Genomic DNA, 12,428 nt, shown 5'->3' with positions numbered 1-12,428 from the left:
ATAGCAGAACATTAGATAAGACTTTACAAATCAATCAGTCACCTTGGCTATATGAAGGAGAAGTTGTGTCTTTTTAAGGATATTTTTAAGGAAGTCTCAAGTGGATAAAGGGGAACCAGTAGAGCTGATCTATTTGGATTATGGAAAGCATTTGAAAATTACTCCACAAAAGGCAGAATCATAAGTCAAGAGCCCATCGTGTTGGAGGTAGTATTTTGGCATTAATAGGCATGAAATGGTAAGTGGGGGTTAGGAGTTCTTTTTTCAGGTTGGCCACTTATGACCATTTTGGAGAGGAGAACTAAGGAACAGTGACATTTAAATGGAGAAAAGCTGCAACACAAAGAGACTTCGAATTACATGTGCACACAACACAAAAAGCTGGCATGCTGGTGCAGCAGGTAATCAGAAAGGGCCGTTGGCCCTTACTTCAAGTGGATTGGAGTATGAGATCGTACTGCAACTTTATAAGGTGTTATTGAGACCACATCTGAAGTACTGTCAGCAGTTTTGGTCCCCTTATCGAAGAAAAATTATTTAATTGGAAACTGCTCACAGAAGGTTCACTCAGATGATCCCTGGTATGGAGGGATTGTTTTATGAGCAAAGGTGAAACAGGTTGGGATTCTACTCATTGGAATTTAGAGGAATGGGAGGTGATCTCCTTGAATGAAGAAAGAAATGCTTCACTCATGGAATGAGGGTGTCTTTGGGTAGGCATCGTTTATTGCCTGTCCCTTACTGCCCAGAGGACAGTTCAGAGTCAGCCACACATTGCTATGGATCTGGAGTTATATGTAGGTCAGACCAGGTAGGCAGTTTCCTTCCCGAAAGGACGTTAGTGAACCAGATGGGTTTTTCTGTCAATCCACAATGGATTCACAGTTATCATTAGATTCTTAATTATAGGTACTTATTGAATTCAAGTTCCACCACCTGCCGTGGCAGGATTCAAACCTGGGTCCCCGGAATGTTACCTGGGTGTTTGGATTAACAGTAAATCTTTAGAACATAAATGAATCTGCTTCAAATTCTTAATTTTTATGAGTAAATATAACCCAAGTATTGGGATTTGGAATTTGGATAGAATAAGCGAAAAATGGTCAGTGAAGACCATTTGTGATTTTTTAAAATAATTTGAATGAAGGAGTGGAAGGGTGGATTAGTAAGTTCGCGGACAATACGAAGGTGGGTCGAGTTGTGGATAGTGCAGAGGGCTGTTCTAGGTTACAAAGGGACATTGATAGGATGCAGAGCTGGGCTGAGAAGTGGCAAATGGAGTTTAACCCTGAAAAGTGTGAGGTGATTCATTTTGGAAGGACAAACTTGAAAGCAGAATACAGGGTTAATGGAAAGATTATTGGCAGTGTGGAGGAGCAGAGGGACCTTGAGGTTCATGTCCACAGTTCCCTGAAAGCTGCCACCCTGGTGGATAGAGTTGTTAAGAAGATGTATGGTGTGTTAGCTTTCATTAATAGAGGGATTGAGTTCAAGAGCCGTGAAGTTATGCGCCAGCTGTACAAAAGCCTAGTTCGGTCACATCTAGAGTATTGTGTCCTGTTCTGGTCACCTCATTACAGGAAAGATATGGAAATGTTGGAAAAGGTGCAGAGGAAATTTACCAGGATGTTGCCTAGAATGGAGGGGCGGTCTTACGAGGAAAGGTTGAGAGAGCTGGGGCTTTTCTCTTTAGAATGATGAAGGATGAGAGGGACTTGATAGAGATGTACAAAATGATCAGAGGTATAGATAGAATAGACAGCCAAAGACTTTTTCCTAGGGTGGAGGTAGCTATCAGGAGGGGGCATTGTTTTAAAGTGAGTGGAGGTAGATATAGTAGAGATGTCAGAGGTAGATTCTTTACTCCGAGAGTGGTCGGGATGTGGAATGCATTGCCAGAGAGGGTAGTGGAGTCAGCCTTGTTAGGGGCATAATGGATGATAGTATAAGGTAGAGGTGGAGGTTAGGTAGACCTTAGGATTAGGGTAAAAGTTCGGCACGACATTGTGGGCTGAAGGGCCTGTACTGTACTGTACTGTTCTATGTTCTATGTTCTATGTTCTATGTTCTATTCTTCTGTTGAAAGGCCGCCAAGGAACGATGCAATTCTTTTGTCACAAACGCTGTGAGGGAGACATCTTTTTCGGTTCCACTAACTCCACCCTAAGGAAGACAAACCCACGTAACATATCTAGTGACTTAAAGCATACTCTATTGTTGCCCAAGGTGGAGAGCTGGATGAACACAGCAGGCCAAGCAGCATCAGAGGAGCAAGAAAGCTGATGTTTCGGGACGAGACCCTACTTCAGAAAATTGGCGCTGGAGAATCTGAGATAACAAGGTGTAGAGCCGAATGATACTGCTTGGCCTGCTGTGTTCATCCAGCTTTACACCTTCTTATCTCAGATTCTCCAGTATCTGCAGCTCCTACTGCCTCTATTGTTGCCCTTTCACTTTACTGAACTAATATGAGCCAGTAGTTTTGTTTAGGCCCATGTAATCTTACAGTTATTGGCCTGTACAAAATTCTGAATTAATTTTGATCGACTGACGGGAGGAGAGATTAATTTTATAGAAATTTTTGTTTTCTACCAATTTGCAGAGGGCATCGTGGGCGATTGAAAGACAGTGTTATTATCCTCCAGGTCTGTGGACTGCATCGTTACCAACTTGCCCATTTGCATATACATACAGTATTCATGATGTACCAATGAAACATAATAAACCAATACTTTGTACTAAAAACAACGTTCACATATCAATGGAAAGTTAAATATTTATCATAGAGTTTGAAGGATTGAATTCAATGATACAAAGCAAAAGCCAGTGAAGATGAGTGCAGTTGGTCAGCACTTTTGCCACTAAGTGGAGGTTGGCAGTTTGAGGCCACCCAGGAACAAGCAAGCTCTGTCGAACTCCAAGGGCAGCACGGTGGCTCAGTGGTTAGCACTGCTGACTCACAGCGCCAGGGACCCAGGTTCGATCCCACCGTTGCGTGATTTTCTGTGCAGAGTTTGTACATTCTGCCCATGCCTGCATGGGTTCCTGCTGGGTGCTCTGGTTTCCTCCCACTGTCCAAAGATGTGCAGGCTAGTTGTATGGGCCATGCCAAACTTGCCCATTGTGTTTCGGGATGTGTAGATTAGGTGTGTTAGTCATGGGAAATGTAGGGTTACTGAGGAAAGGGTCGGGGAATGAGTCAGGGTGAGATGCTCTTTGGAGGGTGGCTGTGGACTTGTTGGGTCAAAAGGGGCTTGTTTCCACACTGTAGGGATTCTATGATATGGAAGTATCTTTTGAAGTGGACATTCATGGGTATGCTGTAACAGAGACCTTGAAAGACTGCACAACAAATATTTGGAACTAGACTGTCAATTCAGACATAGCATCAAAAAAGGTCATGGAAGTTGTCACCGATATAAAGCAGGATTGATGAAAATCCAGCAGGAAATGGTGTCAAAAGGCACTGTATCTTTTATTCACCTCCAGTTATTTTGTCCAAGGCACTGGATGCTGGCAGGATTGAAACATTTAAGAAATGCTTCACAAATCACATATAAGGACCTGCACATCTTTGAACAATGGGAGGAAACTGCAGCACCTGGCAGAAGCCCCTCGCAGACGCGGGGAGGACATGTCAATTCCACACAGATCGTTACCCAAGACTGGAATCTCAATTGGCTCCTCAGTGCATGAGCAGCTCTAACCACTGAGCAACTACCTTGCCCAGAAGGGGTTTTATAAGCGCATACATTATTTCCATTAATAGTTGGGGTAAGACAGATCCAATCCTCTATGTCCAATCAAAATAACATATCGTAGATATCATGACAACAATCATAAATGATTTTGAATTGGTAAATCAAAAAAACAGAAATTGTTTCCAAGCCTAAATACTAGATATGGTGCAGTTAAGATGAATAGCGCAACAACAAAAAGGCCATATTTTATGTGACCATCGGTAACACTTGAAAACTTGCAACAATATAGTCACCAGTAGAGATCTGGAGTGGTTTGATGATGCACTCCTTCATACACTGGAATGAAACTCCAAAGATCACAAATTCTCCTTCAATACCGTGTTATAACAGTGACTGCATCAACCTGTGTTTATGGGCCTGACTGGAAGCCCAGACAACACGCACAAACAAAAAAATAATCTAAGGTGACAGGAGAAATAAATGTATGTATGCAACGTCTTTGAAAAGCAATCATTTCTAGCAGATGCAAGCCCATAAGGAATCTCGTTTCGCAGATTATATTCATTTGCACTGCAGTTCTCGCCAGTCAGAATCAGTTTTCGTTTCATGACAGGTAACTAAAATGTCCAAAACAATGAACTTTGTTTGATCAGAAGATTTTAAGTAAGGACTATGTCTTGTGTGAGCTGACGGCATTAGGGGATGGAGAAGGTACACTCACTGCTGGCATCTTGACACCATTGAATGAGCAAGCGTGGACGCAAAGGTTGTAACAGGTAACAATTGTACAGGCAAGATCTTTTGAGCTCCTTCCGAGCAGGCCTGTAATACTCTAAAGCTGTGCTAGACCCTCACTTACTCCACCTTACGTACGCTGCCTTTTTCTTTTCGACAAGAAGCACCTCTGCACCCGTCATCCAAGGCTCCTTAATCTTACCCCTTCTTACCTGTCTCAGAGGAACAAATTCATACATCACTCGCAACAACTGCTCCTTGAACAGCTCCACATGTCTGCTGTGCCCTTTCTGTGGAACAATTGCTTCCAATCTGTAGTTCCCAACTCCTGTCTGATAGCATCAGAGTTTCCTTTTCCCCAGTTCAATGTCTTCCCCTGGTAATTGCTTCTTTCCCTTTCCATGGCTATGGTAAATGTGAGGCTGTTGTAGTCACTGTCGCCAAAGTGCTCTCCCACCACAATATCTGACACCTGTCCTGGCTCATTGCCGAGCACCAAATCCAAAACGGCCTCCCTCCTCGGCCTGTCCACATACTGAGTAAGGAAACCCTCCTGAACACACCTGACAAAAACGGCACCATCCAAACCATCTGCACTGAGGAGGTTTCAATCTATATTGGAAAAGTTGAAGTCACCCATAACAACAACCCTGCTACGTTTGCACTTTTCAACTATCTGCCGGCCAATGAGTTCTTTGATCTCTCAACTGCTATTTGGGGGCCGTAGGAAACCCCCAGTGAGGTGACTGCTGCCTTGCTGTTCCGAACTTCCACCCACACTGACTCAGTCGACAAACCTTCCTTGGCAACCTCAGCCCATACCACCGCAGTAGACGAGTCCTGAAAGGTTCTTTCAGCCGCCGTTATAGTGTCCTTGACCAACAAAGCCACACCTCCCCATCTTTTACCACCTTCCCTGACCTTAATCAAAGATGTAAACCCTGGAACCTGCAACATCCATTCCTGACTCTGCTCTATCCATGTCTCCGAAATGGCCACAACATCGAAGTCCCAGGTACCTATCCAAGCTGCAACCTCACCTAACTTATTCCGGATACTCCCGGCATTAAAGTCGTCACACTTCAATCCAGCTTGCTGTCTGCCAGCACACTCCTGTGACAGTGAGGTCCTGACCATGTCCTCCCTACGCTCATCCTCCTGTGTACTAGGACTACACCTCAGTTTCCCATCCCCCTTCTGAGCTCGTTTAAATCCACCCGAATGGCACTAGCCAATTTCCCACCCAGGATATTCGTGCCCCTCTGGTTCAAGTGGAGACCGTCCTGTTTGTACAGGTCCCACCTTCCCCAGAATGAGCCCCAATTGTCCATGTACCTGAAGCCCTCCCACCTGCACCATCCCTGCAGCCGCGTCTTCAGCTGAAATCTCTCCCTGTTCTTTGCCTCGCTATCACGTGGTACGGGTGACAAACAGAGATGACCACGCTCTTTGTTCCAGCTCTCAGCTTCCACCCTAGCTCCCTTAAATCCTGCCTGGCATCCCTCTCCCTCTTTCTACCTACGTCGCTGGTGCCTACGTGGACCACGACTTGGGGCTGGTCACCCTCTCCCCTCAGGACCCTAAACACACTATCCGAGACATCACGGACCCTGGCTCCTGGTCGGCAACACACCAATCGTCAGTCTCTTTCGTTCCCGGCAAATCTTCTATCAGTCCCTCCAACTATTGAGTCCCCAATGACTATCACTCTCTTCCTATCCCCGCTTCCCTTCTGTGCAAGAGGGACAGACTCTGTGCCAAAGACCTGCACCCTACTGCATGCCCCTGGTAAGTCATCCCCCGGAACAGTATCCAAAACGGTATACTTGTTTTTCAGGGGAGCGACCGCAGGGGATTTCAGGGGAACGACCACAGGGGAAGGTTGGTCGAGCTACACCGGGTAAACGTACATTTTTGGCTGAAGAAACATGTGTTTCAATGTGAGCTAATGGAAGAAGCCATGGAGTCAAAGCTAAACATTTCGACAGTAAGACAACCATTCTTAAAAGCAGCAGACAGCATGAAAAAGAAATCAGCGGCTTTAATATCCGGTTAAAATTTGTGGAATATCAGATGGAATTTTCTTATTGACTCCATTGTGCAATCATATCGATCTAAAAATGTTAACTGCATTAATTAATACTAACCAGAAACGGACTTTGTAGTAAATGGTTTGACTATTTTCTGAGTCTGGAACATCCCTTTTCCTTCTCCAACGAAGATCGTACCAACCTATGGTACCAAACTCTGAGTCAAACGGACGGGACTCGTAATCTTTAAGTTCCTCATCAAAACAGTCAAATTGTCTGGTTCTGTGCAATAAAAGAGAAAGAATAAACATGTTTCCCACAATTTTGCTGATGTTTCCGAACAGAATGCACAAATTCAACAAGTTTGAGCTGGCATGTCTGCTTCCTCCAGCCTGTTTAAACTGTTCCATTCAATGTGAAATTTGTCATAAGTTTTAGCACACCACCTTCTATTAGTCATACATGCTTTCCCCACCTTCCTGTAATACATTCCTTGAAGTGTTCAATGAGATTTTGATTTTAAATCTTATCGTCATATTCTTTTGATTCTCAAGCATCAATTAATCTGATGTCGCCGCCATTCCATGCAGTGCAAAGCACGTCAAACAGGAGTCTTACTCTTGCCATGAGCACTGAGGGAGTACGGGATCATAACTGTCTCATAGTTCAGAACGAAATTCTACATATAGGGCTATGTAGAGTCATGCAGTTAATTTTATTTGACATGCTATTTCTTTTCTTCACAAATATGCTGGATTTAAAGTGATCTTCACCCTCATTTAAAATGAATCCAATATCCAACCATGTGTAAAACAAGCAGATCCAAATTTTAATTGGAGTTTAGTGTTTCACAAATATATTACTTTCTTAAAAATTCTATTTGAGTCAACATTATCATTTCATTCCCTGACAGCGGGTGAACTTACTTTTAAACTCCAATTTTCCTTTGGTATTAACGGAGAGGTGAGCCTTTTTGCAAGCACCGAAAGGCTGCACCAGTTTATGCTAAAACTTACGGAACTGTAAGTTTCACAAATATGTTCCTATTAAACACGAATTCCTATTGAAGCAGTACGAAGCCAAATTCATTCAACTGGACAGCAAAAATGGTCAAGATTTTAAAAGCAAGCAACTATTTTGAAGTCACTCTTTGCACTAAATTCCATCTTGGTGTGTGAGAGTCCATAGGTTCCTCACTCTCAAGGAAACATTCAAACTGTCATGCAATTACTGAAACACACAGACGAAAAACATCAATGTTAACAGTCACGAAGATTTTGAGAGTGATTTGGAATTCATATTCAATACCCGCTGGGGGAAATCTGTTCCAATCTGGATAGTACTCACTTATCACCATCCCACCTACCTTCCCCAGCACCTCCTCCCCCTCCACACTGTTTGTTTCTGAGCTCCCTTCCACCCTCCATTTCTGAGGAAGGGTCCTGACCCAAAACCTCACCTTTCTTGAGCCTCTGATGCTGCCTGCCCTGCTGTGTTCCTCCAGCTCCACAATGTGTTATCTCAGACACCAACATTGGCAGTTCTTACTATCTGGATAACTCATTCTCACCTTGTAACAAGTGATTTATACTCATTATCTTTTCAGATTACGCATGTACATGTATATACTTAAATATACATATTGCACTTTTATGCCTGAACCACTAACCTAGAGGATATTTTAAAAGAGTCTCTTCATATCTGCATGAAAGAGAAATCATCAAGGTCATAACTTTCATTTTAGGAATAACTCGAACATTCAAAGTACTCACAGTCAGTGTCCCATTTACTTGACCAGTCAACTTGATGTGAATCTTTCTTCCAAGCGGAAGCTATAACAACAATTATATTTGAGAATCAAACTCTTCATTGCATCACCAATATTTCCTTGTCTGTTTGAAACATAAGATAATGAAATAATCATGGACAGATTGGCCAACAGTGTAATTTAATGCGTGTTACAACCATTGAAGTGATCTTTAAAAAGCTGTTGTCACACAACACACCACTTTTTGAGATGCAGTGATGAACATACTTCCTGAGACGTAAATAATATATGCCGAATTAATTCCAAAGAATACATTTACAATTAAAAAGAAGCTAAAAATCTCTTTACATTGTGATGCTTGTCAGATTGCTATTCGTCAATGGAAATCGTTCAGAACAGTTATTTATTCCCAGATGAAAAGGAAGTGTATACATTTCATTTTCAAATCTTATCCAAGAGAGAAAAAAAAACGCCTTCATGAATGCATTGTCAAACAAGAAGACTCAGAAAAAAAGTCATTTGGCCCATTGAATTTCCTCCATCATTCGCTGAGATCATGGTTGATCTCATTACATTTATCACGACACAACATTTCCACCAAACCCACCTTACAGCTAATACATTCCGATCCAAGTCACATCCTGGTAAATCTCTGTTTCTGTGCCATGTCTTGTCTTTCTAAATATTTTTTCAGTCATCTACAAATTTAGCCACAGCACATGCACCTCTTTCCTCCAAGTCATTAATAAACAAGCACAAGAGCTGTGGTTCCTTCAGCGCGACCTCATTTCTTACTGACAAGCCAACCCTGGCATCTCTGTCCATTTGTATCGGAGATAATGGGAAATGCAGATGCTTCAGAATCCAAGATAACAAAGTGTGGAGCTGGATGAACACAGCAGGACGAACACACAGAAGTAGAAGGGTCTCGGCACGAAACGTCAGCTTTTACGCTCCTGAGATGCTTCTTGACCTGTTGTGCTCATCCAGCTCCACGCTTTGTTATCTCTGTCCACTTGCCTGTTCTTTCTATCGGACATGAATCATTGGATATTTCGTTCCCAACACTTATCCCCTAACAACCACCTCTCTGTGATACCCAGAGTGATGTATCTGTCAATTTCAATCTGCTCCACAAACTCATTCACTTTGTTTCATACACTCCCTGCAATTCAATACAAGATCTTCAGTCTGGCATTTACAGCCACCCTTCTTATCTGCTGCAGCTGAAGTGAGATTCCTGACCATTTCGATACTTTTTGTCCTATTACTTGCTCTGGAAACTTTGCTGAGCACTTACCAGCTTCTAACTCTTTCCACAATTTTCCATGCAACTGAGCTCACCCGCTCCACACTTTTTATTTTAACGCCCTACCCCAAGACCGAGCTCTGTATTTTGCCAGGATACTTGTCCCAAAATGATTCTCGTCGAGCCTATAACAACAGAACGACTCCCTCCTTCCCCATACCGATGCCAATGTCCCATGAATTCAAACACATTTCTGCCATGCCACCATTTGAACAATGCATTTGCATCTATAATGATGCTCACACCGTGCCAAATTGCTCAGATAATAATCCAGAGATTATTACCATTCTGGTTCTGCTTTCTCATTCAGCACCTCAGTGCTCATAATCCCTCAGCAGAACCTCTTTCCTCTTTCTTCCATATCAATGGTACCTGTGTGGACCACAAAAGCTGGATTTCTACTCCTCCCACTTCAAGTTCCTTTGTAGCCGAGATGGAATATCCTGAACCTGGGCACCAGGCAGGCAACACTACTTTCGAGACTCTCGATCCTAGTCACAACGAACAGTGTTCATTCCCCAAACTACACTACCTCTGATTATAACTACATTTCACTTTTTATCCCCTCCTGAATGTCCCCCCTGTACCACAGTGCTACAGTCAGTTTACTCATCTTCCCTATACCCTGCACTCTCATCCACACAGGAAGAAAGAATCTCAAACCTGTTAGATAAGATCAAAGGCCAAGGTTCCTTCTGCACTACATCCTGGATCCTTCCACCTGCCCTGTTCTTTGTCACACTCTCACGTCTCTGGCCACTGACCGAGTTTCAGCTAGTTAATCTAAGGTGTGTGACTGCCTCCTGAAGCACAGCATTCCCTGGTAACTCTGCCCCACATGATTTGTTGATTGGTCGAAACTGAGATTCCAGTTCATCAACCCTGAGCTGGAGTATGGGGTCTGACCACTCCCCCGTCATGTCGGAATAAATCATCATCTGGCCTGGCATCTCCATTTCAATTACTTGGATCTTAATTTGATTTGAAAACATTCTCGTCTTTTAGTTTGTAGCCTGTAAATATTTCTCCGATTTACTTTCAATCTGAAAGCTACCGATAATAGATTCTTAAACCAGTAGCGATCACCAACCAATGAACCTGGTTCACCCTCTCGGTCCCTGATTCTGGCTTCAATTCACCCTGTCTCAACAAAAACTGCTTACGAACTATCAGGCAAAAAAAAGCAAGCAAATGGCACCTCTTATCCTCTGCGCTGACTTGCCACATTGCCACCAAGTTCCCCAAAATATATATTCATTTGGTGCATTTCACTCGAGATGTGATCTCTCCTTCCAGAACATGCAAAGCATACTGAACCATCGCAATATACTACCTTCAAAACCTCAGCTCTTAGCTTATTACTTTTGAGTACATTCTCAAATGCTTTCTCCAAGTCCAAACACAACACATTTACTGGTTTTCCTCTATTAATTCTCCTTCCAAAACTTGCTCCAAAAACCAAAACAAATTAGCCAGACATAATTTCTCTTTCAGCAGGCTGTGGTGATTCTGTTTGATTAGATTCTGATTTTCCAAATGTCCTGCTATTATTTTCTTCACAGTTGATCACCACATATTTCCAACAATAGATGTTAGGTTGGTTCGGTTGTAGTTATCTTCTTTTTGCCTCTCTCCTTTTTAAATAGGAATGTCACATCAGCATTTTTCCAGCTCTCAGATGCTACTCTCGAATCTAAAACTTTTTGGGAAATTACAATCAATGCATACACCGACTCTGAAGCTCATTGTTCAGAATCTTAGAAAGTAAACCATCACGGCAAAGAGTCTAATCTGCTTTTACTCCATTAGATTGTCTACTACAACTTCTCTCATGGTAGTGATGGTGTGGTAGTGATGTGTTTAATTCCTCCCTGTATTCTTTAGTAATAAGGGGATCCTTGAAGTATCTTCCGCTGTAAAGACTACCCTTTTCTCATTGTCGTTGTTCCTTGATTTAACAATTAACCGGGCCATCTCAGCCGAGCATATAATTAATGGCATTACCTCTAAAACCTTCTCTGCCAAAGTGTTCAATAGATTGCTACAACCTGAAAGAAGTAATTCTTCCCCTAAATTAATAGGCAACCAATTTGAAAATGTGGCCTCTGGTCGTAAAATCTTTCACAATGGGAGTAATCTCTACGGATATACACTATCAAGCCTCTTAAGCATCTTAAATGTTGAAAAAATAAGATTTGTTTCAATCTTATAAACTCCAATGAATGTCGTCCCAGCCCGCCCAGCTTTCCTAAGCATGGCAATCCCCTACGCCATTTCCGAAATCAACCCAGTCAACATGAGGTGTATGGCATCCGCGGCATTCGCTCTGTGGCCGTACATGACTTGTCAGTTACCATCTTGCTGCTACGACTCTACTTCTATGTACGATGCAGTCCTCTGTCCATCCTAACATACTACGCTTGAACACGTGGGCTCTTTTGAGACACCTTATGAGCTGTACCTTATCAAATGCTTTGTTGAAATCTCAATGTACGACATCAACTGGTGGTCCTTCGTCAGTAATGTTTGTTTCCTTCTCAAAGCACTGTAGCAAGTTTGTCAAGTATTATTTCCCCTTTCTGAAAGGATGTTAACTCTGTAGGATGTTATAGCACACTCAGTACCCTGTTATTTCATCTTTCATTGCCGGCATGAACATCTTCCCAGGTTGACCTAAATTGGCAATACTTGCTCACTATTTTATTGAAGTATCTTTGTAATAAAGGTGTTATGTTCACAATCTTTCAATCCTCTGAGAATTTTCCACGATCTAAGGATTCTTGGAAGATTATCATCAGTGCCTCCATTGTATCTGTAGCTGCATTGTTCAACATGAGAGGATACAACTCATCATACCCCTTGGATATTTTCTCTACTGATTGGAG

At 42.6% G+C, this 12,428-nt stretch overlaps 1 long non-coding RNA gene across 1 annotated transcript in view; it reads right to left on the bottom strand.

Moving 5' to 3' along the window:
• LOC132207834 (uncharacterized) overlaps positions 1-12,428 on the bottom strand; it is a 119,069-nt gene that overhangs the window by 41,320 nt on the left and 65,321 nt on the right. Inside the window, exons 5-6 of the long non-coding RNA XR_009443888.1 lie at positions 8,239-8,298; positions 6,584-6,748 (exon numbers count right to left, since the gene is read on the bottom strand). This is a non-coding gene — a long non-coding RNA (uncharacterized LOC132207834). The remainder of the gene's footprint in view (positions 1-6,583; positions 6,749-8,238; positions 8,299-12,428) is intronic.

Source organism: Stegostoma tigrinum, unplaced genomic scaffold (genome assembly GCF_030684315.1).
Source record: "Stegostoma tigrinum isolate sSteTig4 unplaced genomic scaffold, sSteTig4.hap1 scaffold_172, whole genome shotgun sequence".
Lineage (NCBI taxonomy): Eukaryota > Metazoa > Chordata > Chondrichthyes > Orectolobiformes > Stegostomatidae > Stegostoma > Stegostoma tigrinum.
Note: the sequence above shows the minus strand (reverse complement) of the source record. Positions and strands in the feature narration are given on the sequence as shown.